Below are 13,463 nucleotides of genomic sequence, written 5' to 3' on the forward strand. Positions count from 1 at the left end.
GATGATATGTACGAGTGTAAATGAAGGGTAGTTTTGTACAGTCTCAGTTCGACCGTTCCTGAGATGAGTGGTTAATTGAAACACAACCACCAAAGAACACCGGTATCCACGTTCTAGTATTCAAATTGGTGTAAAAATTTTACTAGGATTTGAACGCTGGAATTCTCGACTTCCAAATCAGCTGATTTAGGAAGACGCGTTCACCACTAGACCGACTCGTAAGATTTCTACCGCACATCTGTGACATTACAACATAACAGACGACAGCATTTTTTGGGGTGTAGGTGCACAAAATTTTGTTTTGTAAAATAGTTATTTTTTAATCGTTAACAAATGCGCCTAAGAAAAATATAACCTTAATAGAACCAGATACTGAGAGTGACCTCGCTCTACAGCCTCACCCGCTTGACATTTTAAGTTGAAAATTTTATAATATCAATGCTCCATACATAGAAGAAATCTGACCGAGTTTGGTGAAAATCGATCCAGCAGTTCTGAGAGATATAAGGTGATTTATAGGCCGGCACCGAACACACACACGTACATACATCGGGAAAATGTTCCCGTACATCGGGAAAATTTCCAGCCGGTTTCTTGGTTTATTGAATTACTTAGGTGTCAAAACGTCAAGATCCGGTGAAAATAGCATTTGCCCAGATTGAACAGATTATAATACTTTCCCTTCTAAAGCTATAGGTTTAACCTACCGGGTTAGTCTAGTGGTGAACGCGTCTTTGCGAATCAGCTGATCGAGAGTTCCAGCGTTCAAGTCCTAATAAAGGCAGTTATTTTTATACTAATTTGAATACTAGATCGTGGATACCGGTGTTCTTTGGTGGTTGGGTTTCAATTAACCGCACATCTCAAAAACGGTCGACCTGAGACTGTAGAAGACTACACTTCATTTATACTCATACATATCATCTTCATTCATCTTCTGAAGTAATACCCGATGGTAATTCTTGGAGACTAAACAGGAAAAAGAAGGGAAGAGCTATAGCGCTAAATAGACGGAAAAGTAAAAATTTAAAACCGCTTGAAATGAATCAAAACACCAACAAAAAATTATAGTGCTGCATTCATATTTTTTTTCTATTTATTATTTTTTTAACAGAAGACACGCTTTACTTTCTTATTTCTTATTTTAGATCATGAAAATCAAATCATTAAACCAGATACAAACAACAACATTTATTTCTTGATTTTTCGTTTGTTTACGTGCAAATAGAGACTGGAGGATTTAAATTAAAACAACACACGTTTCTATTTTTAAACAAATGTAACACAGTGCAAAATGCAGTTTTCACGTGAACGTTTGAAAACTTTATTTAAATATTATACTACGACATGTATCTAGTAACTTACGTATAATTAAAGTATATATTTTATAAATTAATTTAGAAAACTGATTAAGTATTTTTTAAATTAAATTTGTCTATAAATTTCTACTGCTATATTTTTATACCACCTTACCGACAAAAAATATATTTTTCTCAAGATCTTTTGGTTTTTCAAACCATCAAGAGGAGATTAAAATAAAGTCAAAAATTAAAATAAATACACTGTCATGACTGTTTGACCGTCAATAGTATACTGAAGACAATATAGTTAGTTCTGGTGGAATAAAATACAAATAAAGAAAACCGTGTTATCAAATACGATATTAAAAAAAAAAATTATCAAAATATTATATTTGATATTTTCTTTAATTATATTTTATCTCACCAGAATTCATTATATTGTTTTCAGTATACTGTTGACATTCAGTCATCGCTGTATACTCATTTTAATTTTTGTCTTATAATATTTTTAATCTCCTGATGATGGTTTGAAAAAACCGAAAGGTCTTGAGTACAAATATATTTTTTACCGGTAAGGTGGTTAAAGAATTTTTAATTATTAAAATATATCTTCGGAAACCGTGTTTAAGAAATTCACTATAGTTTTATTCAATCTATTATTTTCAATACAATTCCTTCAGTTCTTAATTATTTAGTAAATTTTAACTATTTTTATTACTTTATTATTGTTTTTAAAGAATAAAATCGAGCTAGTTTTTATTATTCTGTATAAATAATTTTAGTCACGTGCATTTTATTCGCATCTAATTAAAACAAATATAAAAGAAAATTAGGATGAAAAATAGAGAAAAAATCTTCAGGGAAATAGTTTAATCTTAGAAGCAGTCTCCTTTTTTTTAAGCCAGAATTTTTTCTGCCGAGTAGACACACATGGTGTACGCAATATACTGTCCATCCCACAAAAAATAAAATAAATAAATAAAATTAATTTGTTGTTTTACACTATACGTCCCAACTGGGGCAACTTAGGTTTGTTCAATATATAACCGGTTCCAGAAACGAGCGAACTGAAAGTTGTTTACGTAGAACTGAAAACATGTGTTTTGGAGGATTTGGGTTGCTGATAACTGTATATATGATTCGATAAAGAAGGTATAGGAAATCTCTGATTCTTGTAAATTTGGCACGGACATACAGTTAGAAACTCATTATTTTTTTTATTCGTCATAATGTATCTTTACGAAAAAGGTAGGCTTAAATTATAATAAAACATTTATCAGCTTATTTTTTTACTGAATCTGTCCCTTTACTAAGCGACTAAATAATACATTAGATTTATTTACTATTCCAAAGAGTAATTATCTGTTGTAGTTACAAAAGCAAAGTAGATGACTAAAAAAGTAATAAAAAATTTGGGTTTTCAACTAGAGCAAAAATTTGAGATATAACAATAAGATTAAATCGAGTAAAATTTCAAATTAAAAATAAAATATCTTCAATTTAAAACGTAACTTCAATGTTTGTGCTTTAATAATTAAAGCTAAACTGATGAAGAGAATTTAAACTTCCGTTGATAATTTACATTTAATATACAGTGTTTATTTCTCTAAATTTTCAGGTAGATGAATTGCTGATTAAAAAATTGACAATAAGTATTTTAGAATTTATTTTATAAACTAATAATAAATATAAATAATAATAATTATTACCTGCGTTTTTTAGATTCAACCCCGACTAAATTTTCGTGGCTATTGTTATTTGATACAACTGATACTGTACTGCCGGAGTTCATTTCAAATGTTTTAAAATTAAACCGTACCACATATCACACGAAAAATACAAATTTACTTTTTATTTCCATTTTAATTTGGCGATGAAGTTGGTACTATCGTACTTTTTGTTTGATAAAATTCTATAAATTTCATTTCATTAGTTCTTCCCGGAATTATTTTTTATAAATTTTACTTAATTTTTTCCCGAAATATTATTATTTTTTTTTTTAAATACTGAGGTTGAAACAAACTCTATAACGTTATTTGAAGAAAAGATGTACGACGGTTCAACTCGTATCACGGTAGCCGTTAGTCGAAGTCGTTGTCTCTGATTCAGTACAGTGCGGCCGACAGTCAACAAGTGGTGTTAGTACCTACCACCCTTCAAATTTCAGTTTGTTGTGCCTTACTGTTGCTTAGAGACGATTAGACGCGGCCAATCACTGCTAATGGGTCAACGGTCCCCTGTTCATCCTCATCACTGAACGTGCAAAAATTAAAAAACTTTAAAAATTCTTACCGAAAACAAAATTATGTAAAAGGTTTCAGTTTTTTTTTTTTTGAAAAAAAAAATGATAAAGTGATAATATATCAGTTTAAAAAAAATCGATTCAAAAATATTTTTTACATTAAAAGTAAGATTTAAAGTTAATGTAGTCTGATTTTAAGCGTAGTAATCACGAGAGCTACGTACGATAAATCACAAGACATTTCTTTAAACGTCATAATCTTCAAAAATAATAATCACGGCAGTATTAAAAGTGAAGACTAAAGGGTTTTCAGTCGCCTTGTTTATTGACCTAAATATACGGAAGCATAATGTAGCCAAATAGCATAATATATGCTATTGAGTATACGTATACACAAAATTACAAAATACACTTACAGAATTTCCTTATTTGGATTCGTATAATTATGAAGTCAGGATTATCTAAATACGTCAATGAAAATTGAACTTCAAGTAAGATATGTGATACTTGGAAAAAATCATCGCTTTCGAAGCTAGACACTGTTGAAGTAAAAAATTGTAAATTTTTAATTTTAAGAAAAAAATTACAATTTTTTTCTTAACGAATTGAAATATTTGAAAATTTCCAAAAAATCTTTTAGCAATTTCTACTGGACAAAAATGGTTATTTTTTGTATAATTAGGATATTTAAATCAATTTTAGATAATCTTAGAAATAAAAAAAAAAAAAAATATTGATTGAAATAGAACAAATATGTGATTTTGCTGTTTCTTCCTTAATCGGGTAGATTAATTCCTTAGTTTATTTTATGTGTCAAAGAATCTTAAATTCAAGGTAACTATCTAAATTCATAATTCAGATAAAAATAAATTAGACTGTCGAAAAGAATAATGTAAGATAAATTAACTAGATTTTTATAATTTCTGTTATTCTACCAAACTAATTTTAATTATTTTTGTAAGACTACAGATAGTTTTATATCTGCAGTTACATATTTTATATATATATATATATATATATATATATATATATATATATATATTATATAAGTATATACAGAGTCTATAACCAAGATTTTCCGGGACTTTCACAACCTATTCTATGTAAAAATTAATGGAAAACGTTGAAATAAACATATGTTCTTAAATGCACTTCCACAACAGATCTTTCTCAGGAAAATGATGGTTTAAGTGTATGGAAACGGCACAAGAGAAGTGGTGAGGCGCGCCATTGCGCTGAAAGTATACTTAACGTGTCAGGGCTAGAGGAACATCTTCAAGCAGCTGCGGGAATTCTTCTTGAAGAAAGTGCAAATAAACTTCAGCATTTAAGCAACCAGGTAATATAAACGGTCCAAACTGCTGATCGTGAAGAAGTTTGCACCATACATTGGCGCTAAATCGGTATTGAAAATTGCCTTTCACCGTTTCAGAGGATTTACTTCTGTCCGTGTAAATGCAGTAACCTGTTGACGCTATCTCGAGTGAAATATGTCTCAATGGTAAACTAAAGAAGTAGAATGGTTATTTCCATGCGAAGTTGCAGATTTCACGCGAAGCGGACCGTCTCCTGGATGTAGATATTGTTCATGTTAAGGATAAAACTTGTTTTGTTTAAGGATCCTCCAAACTATCGAAGGCGAAAGTCCGATTCGCTTAGAAAGATATCATGAACTGACGCCTGGACTGCATGAATAATAACTTAATCAATAACAGCGTCGTGTTGGACAGATCGTTCGTAGTCGATACCGATACCATGTGGTGAACCTGTTTCTTGAAGATTGCCGAAAGTCTCGCTAATTGTTTTGGGATCTGGAATCCTGCGATTGGGAAACGTATTTCATATTCAACTGCAGCAGCTGTAGTAGCATTACCATTACACACACCCAAGATGAATACCTTATCAGCGTGTTTCTCAGCTGTAAATAAGTACGGCAGTACTTCAATTGCAAACCGATCAAATTCAAACTAAAATTCACAGAAAATCTTCGCTAACAACTCAGTTCAGATTACCCGATAAACTTAATGTACCTTACAGAATGATTTAAACACTAATTCAGTGTTGCAGATTGTTGATCAGCTGTTATTTTATTGCCAACTTTGAAATATTTATTTATTTATTATTTTACAACTGTTGTGTAATTTCCAGTTTATTCTTAAATACTTTAAAAACAATTTTTAAAAGTAATTCTTTTTATACATTTTTCTGATCACAAAAAAAAAATTGTTTTTATTTATATCGAATAAGTACTTTTCTGACAAATGTGGTAAAATATACCGTTTGTAAATAAAATTCAAATTCTTCTTACTTTTATTTTATTATACTTACTTAAAGAATTTTGTTCAGAATTAAATTCTTTACAATTTTTGTTGAAATTTTGCATGTATTTATTATTCATTTAATTAAGTTATTGTACGTCAAAAAGTCTGATGTGGACATCACGTGACTTTCGTACGCCTATTAAATTACATATACACATTTTTTCTAAATAAAAAGTACATAAAATTTTATTTCATTAATAACTTCTGATATTTTTATTGTTCTTATTGAATTATTATTTATTGTAAAAATTTTTTTTAAATTAAAGGTTAACAATTATTATTAATAAATCAATATATTTCAACTAAAAAAAGTTAAAAAAAGAAGATAAAGTCGGATTTGAACCGATGTAGCTTCTTCCCTTGTAAGATTCAAATATTTCATTAATTAAAGTTTTATCTGGATATAACACTGGAACTAATGAAAGTAAGAACTACTTATGGTATATCGCGAGGGTTTATTACTGCAGTTAAGAAAAAGTCCAAAATCCAAATTTTTGGATTTTGAGCATTATTTGGACACTTTTGGTTCAGTTGATTGCAATCAAAAGGGGAGGTACTCAGCTAGATGTTACAACAGTCGTAAATCCAAAATTTCAACAACCAATGGCTAATCGTTTTTGAGTTGTGCGATATACGTACGTACAAATGTCACTCCGAAACTAGTCAGTATGGATTCACGGATGGTCAAAATCACAATACTTCCTTTACTATGGACGATGAAGTAAAAATATGAAAAAAAATATCAGAAGTAATTAATGAAATAAAATTTTGTGTAATTTTCATTTAAAAAAAAAGTGTATATGTAATTTAATAGACGTACACAGAAGTTATGTGGTGTCCACGTTAGATTTTTATTATATATATATATATATTTAGTCTGATGATATTGCCACATAAGTTTGAAGCATGTGCTTAGGATGTAGAAATGGAATTTTATAGTGCAAGGAAAAATGTCATGCCTAACCGGGATTCGAACTCGGGACCTGCGGATGAAAGGCAGAGACGCTACCATTCCACCACAATTATTGTAGCACAATTCAGTTCTGTCTCTTAAAGATCCGATTGTACTTTTTTCCGGATTCAAAGAAAAAACAAAAATAATTAAACATCTTAAAACCAAGTAATATAAAACATTATTTTAAAATAACTAATATAAAAATTTGACAACTATTTCGGTCCTTTAGGTCATTAGGTCCAAATATAGACTCGAATAAGGTGGAAAAGATCATGATCAATAAACATACACTGGTAAGTCAATAATATTACGACTATTCCGCCTCTTTACCAATTTTGAGATATTAGTACTAGATCGTGTGGATCTAGTAAAATGTCCCAATCTATATCAATGTAAATATATCGTAACTAGCTACAATAGGTTTTTCCGGTTGTAACTAGTTAAATATTTAATTTATCGAAAAATATTACAAACAAAACTTGTAGAACGGAAAATTTTTACCAAAAACTTTTAGTAACATTTTTCATAATTTTAAATGTTTTGAGAATTTTAAAAATAATGATATCGATGGTTAAGACTCAGTAATGTAATTATTTTTGGATAATTTTACCAAGTTTAACATAAAAATCAGTTTTTTAACGTTTTACAAACATTTATATTGCTATCTTCACCGTTAGGTGCAAACAGAGAGCATTTTACCGCTCTCAAAACTCAGTCAAAAATTAAAATTTACGAAAAAATCATATTACCATCTAAAAGTAAATATTTCTCTCTGACTATTGTTATTGTTTAATATTTAATTAACTAAAACTTAATTAAGTTATGATTGGTTTTTAGTCCCAAAATACGTTTTTTTTTTAATTATAATAATCTTAAAATTACTGATATTTAAAAAAGACATTATATTTTGCTGCGAAACTTTACATCATTCATAAATAATGATCTTAAGAATATATTTGCAGAGTTTTTCGAATTTTTGAATTTGGTTTTTATTTACAGGTCATTGATAAATAAATTGGAAAATATTTTTACCGGATAATATTATACCATCATATGTTATTTCTAAATGTAGTAAATCCTTTTAAATTTATCAAAAGTTATTCCTTCAGGTATCATTTATCAATGATATTTGATTTTTTGCATTTCATTGACTTTTTTTTTTGCATTTGATCTATCGTAGATTAAAAGTTATAGGTATTTCTTTATAGCGAGTGCGTGTTTAATATTATTAAAGAATAATATTTTCTGCAAAAACCAATATTTAACGGAGAACAGCCATAATAGTGAAAACCCCATAGTTCTAAAATTTTATTTTATTTATAGAATAACGGAACGGTAGTGAGGCTCTCGACTTTTAGTACCTTAATGCTAACGAACCTTTTCCACCCGGTCTGATCGACAGGAAACTTTTGATCCTATATTCATGTTCTGAATCTAATGATCCTACTCTATTAAATCTCTTATTGTAGAATTTAGAACATTATTTTCTTCTAAGATATTATTGTAAAAGTTAAAATTTCGAAATATTTATAAAAATTCAATTTTTAGGAGTGCGGATATTTTTCTTTTTTTCTACTGGTATTTTATAAATAAACTAAAAATGTATAAATTAAAATTTTCGTTATTATATTTCATAGTTAAAGAAGGATTAGTATTTTCGGCTCATTTTGATAGATATTTCAACCGATAAAAGTTTATTGTGCATCCAATGAACAGGAAACGAAAATCCAAATCGGTCTATATCTATCTGATCGCAACAAGGATACCCTGGCTGTACAGCCTCCAGCATTCTCAGAAAAGATGGCCCGGCAGTTGAATCGAACCTAATCCGTAGTACCGATAATGACGAAAAAGGAAATAAATTTAAAAAGACGGGTACACAGTGAGAAACCCTCTAAGGAGCGTCCCGAACTATTGACAAAGTATCCGCAGTTCCAGACATTTTATTTCATTTAATACGTAGTTAAAACCTCCACGTTTTGATATGTTTTGTTTTTAATAAATTTCGAAATTTTCACCAATTTGTAGTTTCTGACGCTTTATTCGTATCATTTTAGTCAGAATCAAGTTCTTAAGTTTTGTTTAAAAGTTTTCTGTTTATTGCCCACTTAAAAGCGTTATTTTACGCTAAACATAAAATAGTGTGTTTTTCCACCCCGATCTTTTGTCTTTTACCCAAGAATTTTGATAACTATTAAAAATACAGTTCTGGGACTTCTTTTTTATTTTTTTCAAGCCATATCTCATATGAAACCACTAAATTTATCTCTTACTTTTGGTCTCAAGAATAACAATACGATCTAATTTTACCCAAGGCACAGAAATCAGGACGAAATTTATCACCAGCCAACTCTCACAAACAAAGCGTTTTCGAAACTATGTTTACGTGATCTTTCTACTTTATTTTCACCAGTAGAACATGATGTAACACGCCAACATATGTACGTACGAACATTACCCCCATTCCACTTTTTTTATTGATTTTGAGGCTCCTGGATCATGAATTGTCGAGAAGTGCAAAAAACCCCATTAAAAATTGATCGGCTCTCCCACACCCATATTTGCCCCATAATATTTTTTTGAGTCGCTGCATTACTACTTTCCCTAGGAAGACATTAAAAATGATTCAGTAAATAAAAGTACGTAGCTTTTATAGATTTTTGGAGAAGGGAGATTTTGGATAGGTCTGGAGTTATGATGATAGGAAAGAAAAAAAAACACAGTTTTTTGAATTTGATGTAAATAACTTTTTAACATTGGCAAAAATAAAACTGCAAAACATTTTGTATACGCGTAATAAATTCTGTTTTCGTTTGAAAGAAAGGAACAAATTAATTACTATAATATGAATATTTTCAAAATTTTTTAACGAGCCGTCTTGGAGGAGGGCTATAAACTGCTGACCACATTTTTCATAACCGTTGAAATCAATATAAACCGAAACTTTTTTCGGTTTATATTGATTTTATAAATTACAATGATGTCTTTACATCATTGCAATTTACGCTTTTAGAATATTTATTTGATATTTGCACGTGTTGGAATGATAAAAACAATTTTGTTTCGTTTAACGTTAACATGACTATCCCAAGTATTTGAAAACGTTAATTATATTCTATAAATCTGAGATTGATGCCTTTACTCGGGTAACGTGTAATTTGTTTTTTAAATAGCAAACGACTATATTATTATTATAATTATGCTTTTACGGCCAACATGGGACCACTTAAGTCAATTTTAGTTGGATCTTTTCTGAGAAAAGCGTGTTATTTTACTCTTTCGAGCTGCCCAGTATTTCTTCATCCGTTCAGATCTTGCTTTCTTTTCTTCATCCGTAAACACCCTCTTCGTTGTATTTTGTCGTTTGTCTGTCTTTTGTTTAAATCTAATGCTTTTATCTTTTAGCTTTGTAATTTTTCCTGTTTTATTCTGTAGGCTAGTCAGGGAAATTCCCAATTCTTTCATATCTTCTCTAATTTCTTTGATCCATCCTACTTCTAGCTTTTGGAACCAGAGCTTTTCAATGATATTTCTTGACGGTCTTGTTTGCGGTGTCCTTATGAGATGACCGAAGAAAGATTCTTTTTTTCCGCATAGTATCAGTAACAGGCTCTATTTCTCGATACACCACCTCATTTGGCACAATCCACCATTGGCCTTCTTTTTGGTGTTTTTTATCGATACACGTTCTGACAATTCTCCTCTCTATTTTCAGAATTTTTTCAATTCGGTTTTTCTGAGTGATTTTGAAAAGGGTCTCGCTTCCGTAGGTGACTTCTGGCTGTACTACAGTTTTATAATGTTTAAGTTTTGTTTTAGCAGAAAGGCATTTTTTGTTATGTTGACCGAGTTAATTTTTGGGATTTAATCATTTTATTTGTCCTGTTTTGCCATGTCACTTTTTCATTTAAATTATAAGTTATTATTTCCCCTAGATATTTAAATTGTTTTACTATTTTAATTTTCTGATTGTTTACCGTAATGTGCTCTATTACCAGAGGATCTATGGCCATTAGTAAAGTTTTTTCGAAAGAGATATGAAGCCCTATCTTTTGTGCTAGGTTTTGAAGGCTCATGATTTGTGTTTTGGCTTCTTGAATATTATTTGCTAAAAGAGCGAGGTCATCTGCAAATCCTAGGCGATTTAGTGAGATGGAGTTTTTCTTAGTACCCATTTTTATATTTTTGGGATTTATTTCATACCATTTTCTCATGACAAATTCAAGGGCGCAGTTAAAAAGGAGTGGTGAGAGGCCGTCTCCTTGCCTCAATCCAGTTTTTATGTAGAAGGGTTGAGAGAGTTCACCTCTGAATTTCACTCTGGACTGGGTATCGGTTAAAGTTAATTTTATCATGTTTACGAGTTTAGGGTGAAGGCCCAGGTTTCTCAGAATATTCAGCATGGATGGTCGGTGTATACAATCATAGGCCCTTTTAAAGTCGACGAAGGTGATTATTAGTTGTTTTTTCCGTCTTTTATATAAGTCCATCATAAGTTTTAGGGATATTATTTGCTCCGGGCAACCTCTCCATGGCCTAAATCCCCCTTGGTATTCCCCAAGTTCCAGTTCAAGTTGGTCTTTGCATCGGTTGTATATGATTCTCGACAGGATTTTGTATGTGCAATCCAGGAGAGATATGCCTCTGTAGTTTTCAGGATTAGTTTTATCCCCTTTTTTATGTAATGGATGGATGAGGGCTGTGGTCCAGTGTTCTGGAAGTTTTTCTTTGTTCCATATTTTCACGAGGCATAGATGTAAACGACTACATATAATGAGAAAAACAGAAAATAGCTTCACCCTGCCACTGAATAGTATTTATATACCTATGAAACGCTTGACAAAAATTAAAAATAACGTGCATAAACAACAATGCGTCAGTGCTGATATAAATGCATTATAAAAGGCTTTTCCTGTCGGCTTTATCGGCTTGCCTCTGAGCGGATTAGAAACTTATTGGGTCATATTTCATTGTTTTTTGTGTACCTTAAATGAATGTGATGATGAGCCAAACTTTAAATAAATTTTCATCAAATTGCACTCTTATAAAAATTAATAAATATTCGTATCTTAATGTTTTAGATATTCTTTCGTTAGTCTCCGGTATTGTAAAATTTAACACAAACATTATTTGCTGTAACGCATGAATTTTTACGATTACCCATTAAAATGTAGTTGCATTTGCATGAAAATTTATATAACTTAAACTGAAAGATCTTTATGTAACTTAAAATTTATACGGCTTCATTATTTAGTGTGGAATTTTACACAAAAATATTCCAAATTATATGTACTGTCAACTCGTAATCACGCATGTTCTGAATTTAAAAACCATAAAAACTGAAATACGATTTGTGATTTTTAATATGAATTTTTAGGTAGTGTTTATTATTCACCATTAATAAAAAGAAAACAATCATTTGAATGCTTGTCTTTAAATACATACAGAGGTGGGTGCTTAAATTTTCTGCTTTGTGAATTATTCTTAAAAGAAATTCAATACTATACAGTTCGCGATGCGTTTAGTCATTAAATTATTAATATTTGTGGTTTAAAAAGCATACAGTAACATTAAAAGAAAACGAATGTTATATTTCATTAATATTCTCTTATTAAAATATCCAGTTGTAAATAAGGAAACTATTAAATGTAATAAACATAAAATTTTTCCTGTGACAAAATATAAACAATAAACATTTATTGAACTGAAATGGTAACAATTTGGATGTGAAAATTGTGACCGTTTCTAATAGGAAATTAATACTTTATCTGAAAACATTCCCTTTTTGCAGGTGAAAAAGAAGTAAAACTACAATAATATGTGAATTCACATATTTAAATGAAAGCTTACGGTGTAGGTGTAAAATGTATAAACTGGGTTGTATACGCGTAGAAGTAGATCTAAAATAAATGTTAGTTTGAGAATTTCAATTGGGTTTTAATAATGTTTCGTTTTCACACATGCCGAATATAACTTATGTTTAAAAACTCAATGTATGCCGAACAATATTTTGTCACGAACTATTTACATTTCATGCAGAAAGTGTAGAGTCTTCAGCCAATATTATGAATGGATTATTGCGAATTACTGCACGCTTTTATGATTACTTATAGTGGAAGCTACTTTCCCCTTTTAACAAAACCCAAAATTCTCATCGGAGGTGAGATGAGAATCCAGATGCTACGTGGTACAAAATTTTCGTGAATTGATTTTTTTTTAAATCTAGTAAACATTTTGGATACTTCTGTTTTTAATTAAGTCAAAATTTTCAAAGTAGTATAATCAAATGTGAAATCTTTATTATAAAAACAAAGTATTACCAGATCTTTGCCTTTTTTGTGTCTTCTCCTGATCGGAATTCTTCCAAGTTCATTGAAATGCAAATATTAATTAGTACTGCAAGAAACATCTCCATTCAGTTATCAGAGGGATAGGCTGTACAATGAACGTCATTATTATTCTCAAAGAAAGTATTGAATCTCAAATGGTTTACGTATAAGAAAGACTGTAAAAAAATAGTGTAAATCAAAAAATTAATGTTCGACTTTTTATGTAAAACAAACGCACTGTTTTCACTCAGTACGCAACTGTTTCTACATAAATGAAGATCATAAAATGGAATATATGCGTCGATGAAAATAATA

Source organism: Lycorma delicatula, chromosome 8 (assembly GCF_047948215.1).
Source record: "Lycorma delicatula isolate Av1 chromosome 8, ASM4794821v1, whole genome shotgun sequence".
Taxonomy (NCBI): domain Eukaryota; kingdom Metazoa; phylum Arthropoda; class Insecta; order Hemiptera; family Fulgoridae; genus Lycorma; species Lycorma delicatula.